Source organism: Dipodomys ordii, unplaced genomic scaffold (assembly GCF_000151885.1).
Source record: "Dipodomys ordii isolate 6190 unplaced genomic scaffold, Dord_2.0 Scaffold224, whole genome shotgun sequence".
In the NCBI taxonomy this organism is placed as follows: Eukaryota; Metazoa; Chordata; class Mammalia; order Rodentia; family Heteromyidae; genus Dipodomys; species Dipodomys ordii.
Genome location: NW_012267440.1, coordinates 44170 through 49765, shown reverse-complemented (window position 1 = coordinate 49765; position 5596 = coordinate 44170). Strand labels below are relative to the sequence as shown.

Here is a 5596-nt window from a genome sequence, read left to right as displayed (position 1 = left end):
GCTTGGCCTTGGGGATTATATGGAATTCCTGTAGTATGATGAATGTGCCATTTGTCAAAAAACTCTCTTCTGCCTCTTTTGCACTGTCAGTGACCTCTCTCTTCGGGCAGTACTCCTGGCATCTGGCCTTGTCAGTTCAGCCTCCTGAGTAACAGAATTGCAGGTATGAACAATCGATGCCTGATTTACTTGACATTTTTAACCACCTACTTTCATGGACATTACCATCAAAGAAATGCTTCCCCTTGAACAGGGAAGAGGGGATGATTGGAGAAGAGTGCTGAAGATCAGTGTGTGATCTCTGCTGCAGGGTTGGTTACAGAGTTATTAGTTCATCCACAGATGCTGGGGAAAATCTAAATTCAAATGATTGAGCTTGGAAAATCCACCAGGTGTTTCTGGGACACCACCTGAATTAACTCAGGGCCTCTTTGCCCTTTTTCTTCTTGTTTTGCTCTCTCTCTTTTTAATTGTCCACATCATGTAGAGAGGGGGTAGTTTACTCAAGTAATTTATTAAGTATATTTTGTCACACTCGTTACACCTTCCCTCACCTTTCTCCTATTTTCCCTATCCTGACAACCCTGCTCCCCCTTTCATAAATGACTTGTTGTACCATCTATCCTTTTGGATGTCCTGGATGGTAATTCTTGCTGTTGGATTCTCCACTAGGATTTTCTGAATCAGAGCCAGAGGAGCAGAATCAATTTTTTTTCCAGGGCATGAGGTACATTTTCTTTTATTTCCAATCACAATATTCCTGACAACTGTCACTGGGCTGTTTCCATGGTAAATCTCCAGCCAACATTGCAGTAAGAACTATGCCACAGGACCAAACATCAGCTGGTTCTGCATGACATTCTTCTCGCTTCAGAAGTTCTGGAGCCACATAAGGTAAAGTACCACACATGTTTTTCAATAAACGCTCACAATGATTGTGCCGAAATACTGTGGCCAAGCCAAAGTCACAGATTTTGAGGTTATCCCTTTTGTCCAAGAGGAGATTTTCTGGCTTAATATCTCTATGAGCTATTCCAATACCATGCAGATAAAACACCCCTGCCATGAGTTGATGGAAGAACCTCTGAGCATCTTCTTCAGGCATGCCTATATCTGGCTGTATTCTATCAAAAAGATCTCCACCACTACAGTATTCCAAGAATAGATATCACATTTTGTCTTCTCTCCTGTGACCATAGAATTTCAAAACATTCTCATGGTTTAACATTTGATTAATGCAGATTTCTTTCTTGATATTTCCCGGAGAGTTCCTGGCCCACTTCATGTCTAACATCTTCACTGCCACTGCCTGTTCAGTTGCTCTATTCACAACAAGCTGAACTTCTCCATAGGTACCTTTTCCCAGGGTTTCCACCAAGTCCCAGTCTGCGCAAAAGGGCACTCTCATGACTTTACCAATCAGTCCGGCTGACTTGTCCTGGGCCGGCCACCTTGATGCACCTTTGTTTTCCATGAAGAAACCTGCGAATGAAGTTGCCATGATTACAGATAGAGGTAATGTCTCCCAAAGGGAGTCGGAAAGTAACCTGGGTCAGATGGAGGCTTGCAGTGTTGCTTACAACGGCCACTGAGAAGAGGCTGAATCCACCAGCCTGAGCCTTCGTTCCTGGGAGGTGTTTCCTCTCTTGCTTGCTGTGAGATGTGCCCTAGGAGTCTTGATCACCTCAGCCTGTTCTGGAGCCTCTGTTTGATGTCCTTTTCCTGCTTGCTCTTCACCTCCTTCCTCCTGGACCAAGCAAATTAAATCCAAGCCATGTTGTTCTCCTTTATATGCAGGACATGACGAGCCCACCCTTCCCTTAATGGGAGTGTTTGCCCTTGCAGAAGACTTCAGGAGCAGGATGTGTCTTGTCTGGCCCCTGCCTTTAATCCTTGCTACTCCAGAGGCTGAAATCTGAGTATGTAGGTTCCCAGCTAGCTAGAGAAGGAAAGTCTAAGGACTTTTTCTTTAATTTATTACCAAAAACAAAGAGGCAAAAAACCAGAAGTGGAGCTGAGACTCAAGTAGTAGAAAACAAGCCTTGAGCACAAAAGCTTAGGACCCAGGACCAGAGTTGAAGCACTTGCACAAAAATCTTCATGAATTTTTGTGCTTTCTTCAAGTTCTCAGCTTCATCAATGTAGGCACATCTTGGTTTGTTACCTTTCTAAATTTTTTAGTCTTGGTAATTTTCTCAAGATTAATGGCCTTCTCTGGGAATGGATTACATGAAATCATTACTGTAGTTTTTTTATTTTTTTTTAAATCAGTGGGGTGTCTTGAACTCTAGGCCTGGACATTGTCCCTCAGCACTTTAGCTTAAGACTAGTCCTCTATCACTGGAGTCACAGTGCCACTTCCGGCTTTCTGAGTGGCTTATTGGAGGTAAAATCCTCACAGGCTTTCCTGCCTCTGTGGGTTGGAATCTCAGTCTACAGATCTCAGCCTCCTGAATAGATAGTATTACAGACCTGGTGCACTGGCACTGGGCTGGTTATAGGTTTGCTGGTGATGTGAGAGTCTCCCACTTGCCCCATAAAGTTTGGAGAGTGTCCCAAATTCTACTTATGCTTCCGGGAGTGTGTGTCCCTCAGGAGCTTGGAGTTGCAGGCCCAGGACTCTAATCCTGGCTACTGAAGAGGCTGAGATCTGAGGATATAATTTCCAAGAGAGCTAGAGCTTTGTTATCACCAATTTACTAACAAAATAGCCAGAAGTTGAGCTGAGATTCAAGTGGTAGAGTACAAGCCTTGAACACAAAACTTATGTCCCCAGACCAGGCTCGAAGCCCTAGCACCAGCACTAAAACCTTCAGGAATTTGTGTGTTTGTTTAAAGCAAAGATCTCAGTTTCATCTATGTAAGCTCCTCTCCTTGAAATCCTTGTGGGTTACCTTTTGGTCAAGACAGACTTCATAATTGGCTACAGTTGAGTGGGCTCCTGGGAGAGTAGAGAAAAAGAGAATCTCATAGTTTTATCCACAGAGGGTATAGGGTGGAGCAGAGCCTCCCACTATCCCAGGAGATTTTGAGGTGGCCTAGGTGAAGCAGTCTGGAGTTTGCACATCAGTCTTATTCCTACCATCCACCTGATATGGAGATGTTTAATGAGCTTCAATGATATTGAGTGCTGCAGGAAGTGGATTCTTAATTACTGAATGGTGCAATCCAAGTGCCATTTAGAGCAGTGTTCCTAGAGTATCCAAACCATGGAAACTAGGAATGCTGAAACCTCAAGCAGAGCTGACAATGTTGTCCACACAAAAGTAGGTGGGTCTACAGTTCAGGTGCAAATATGAAAGATGGTGAAGTTTGTTGTCACATATTTCTTCTTCTTTTTAAAACGGATTTGGCCGACTGTGCAAATGAAAATATTAGCATATGACAGCATATTCTTGATAAGACTCAGCTGTAGTGGAAGCATTTTTCTTGGATTCAGTTGAGTGTGTGTGTGTGTGTGTGTGTGTGTGTGTGTGTGAGTGAGTGATGCTGGAGTTGTGATGGAACCATTGTGAATGTCCCCCTTGATTGTCTGTGGGAAATGGCTCCATAGGTACAATTTGAATGGTGTGGAAACAGTGTAGTGAAGGAATCAAATACTGAGCTCTGCAGAAAAATGGAGTTTGCTGGAAGGAAATCTCAGGTAGAAATAGGATTGGGGCAGGGTGTGGCTCAGGCAGAAGTTCAGGGGGATTTTCATGTTATTGGGACCGATGTAGGTCGATTTAGGTGGTCAGAATTGCTACTGGAAATCATTGCGGGAAAGAAGAATTAAGACTGGAGATAGGATGACCACTGAGGATGCTAGCATGCTCTATGTGAGTGGCTGGTGGCTCATCTGAGTTAAAGAACAAGTCTGAGATCTGCAGGCCAGCGTACAGCCTTGAATGTCCTTTGCTGGGGGGAAGAAAAGGAGCCCAAGGTTGATTGTTTTAAGATGGGTGAGTCCAGTTATATAAAACCATAGCCTCAAGGTCCTTGACTACCTTTGTAGATGCTGATTTGACCAAGCTGCATTGGCAATAGCACTCTCCTGTTCCTAAGTAGAGCTCCCAAAATCCAGTTGGAGTCAGGGGATAGTGGTAGGATTGTTCTTATAATTTTTGGTCTGTATCTGTGATTATAAGCATACTATGTTTTAGCAAACATGTATGTAGAACATTGTTCAATTAGAAGGAATATCAGGCCTCTCAAGTTTCATGAAACAATCATGATAACTGTTGCATGATTGCTGGTAAGAGTTGAATTTCAAGTTCTCTTAAAACTGAGATGGAGTCATGAGGATTGACTCCTGGCATAATTCTCAGGTTGTAACGTGATAGCAGCCTCAGACCCTACCGTGGGCAGGCATCTGTCCCAGCATGCTGTTGAACCGAACTTCTTGGGCTATCATAAGTTGGGCCCTGACATTGCTCTGAAGAAACTTGTCCAGTGCTTACTTTCCAGTGTTGTCCCTACCTGGTATACACAGCTGTCTTTCTGACCATGTGCTTTGTATGTGGATGCATCTCTTGGAATGCTTCTTATACTATTTTCCGTGTTTTTGGAATTTATAGTGGGAGTGCTCTCCTGACTTTGATCAGAACTCTAGGCTTCTTTTGTTGTACTCTGAGGTTCTTTCTTCATATCTATGAAAACATAGAAAGTAAGAAGAAGTTTGTCTGCATTTCTTATAGAGTCTTTTCTACCTCTTTCTCACCTAAGGCTTGTGTTCAGTGTGAGCTCTGAAGTTCATGTTACAGGTCAGTTTAAGCACATGCACTTTACATGGTGATAACTTCAGGAAGGAGTCTGTTCACATTCTCCCTACTGAATACCTCATTTTCTTCAGTGGTAATTGTAAGATGTACCCCAGTCCCTGCAGGCCATGTACAGACACCTCCCTATCTCTTGGCTAAGTTTCTGCCCAGTACATGTGTTACCTAGGAAACTGGCACACCTGGAAGCAGACAGTTCCCTCTCCTGGTAGGTTACATCCTGGTCATTCCTCTCATCTGATTATAAGAGGGTTCCAGGTCCTGAGGTCACATCCAGATCCAGTGTGACCACATATTTCCTCCACCTGGCCATACCTATCCCTGTCCCATGAGTCCTGGCTTGAGTGTGGGTTCCCCTTTTGGCCATGCCTCTCCACCATACATCCACTGTGCAGCACTTTTGTAAATAAACTTCTTTTCCTTTCTGAATAGCACATGATATTGTTTTCATTGGCTACCTAAAGAAACTACCTATTGACTATACTTTACATTATTCACTTAAGAGTTTCGATTTCAACTCACCAATGATTTATTAGAAATTTTGTTTCATTGCTTATGAGGACTTATGACTTTAAATGTATGAAGGATTTTCTTGGGTTCTTTGATACTTTTTTTTGGAGGGGGTCCAGATCTGGGGCGTGAACTCTGGGCCTGGGCGCTCTCCCTCAGCTCTTCAGCTCAAGGCTAGTGCTCTACCACTTGAGCCACAGCACTATTTCCGTTTTTTATCTTTTTGCTTATGTGGTGTTGAGGAATAGATCCCATGGCCTCATGCATGCAAGGCAAGCAGTACCACTGAGCCACCTTCCCAGCCCCGATAGTTTTTGTTGTTTTTTTTT

General features: G+C 43.5%; 1 pseudogene; it reads right to left on the bottom strand.

The window, feature by feature from the left end:
- Positions 1-327: 327 nt before the first annotated feature.
- On the bottom strand, positions 328-1408 carry LOC106000548 (annotated as a pseudogene).
- Between the last annotated feature and the right edge of the window lie 4188 nt (positions 1409-5596).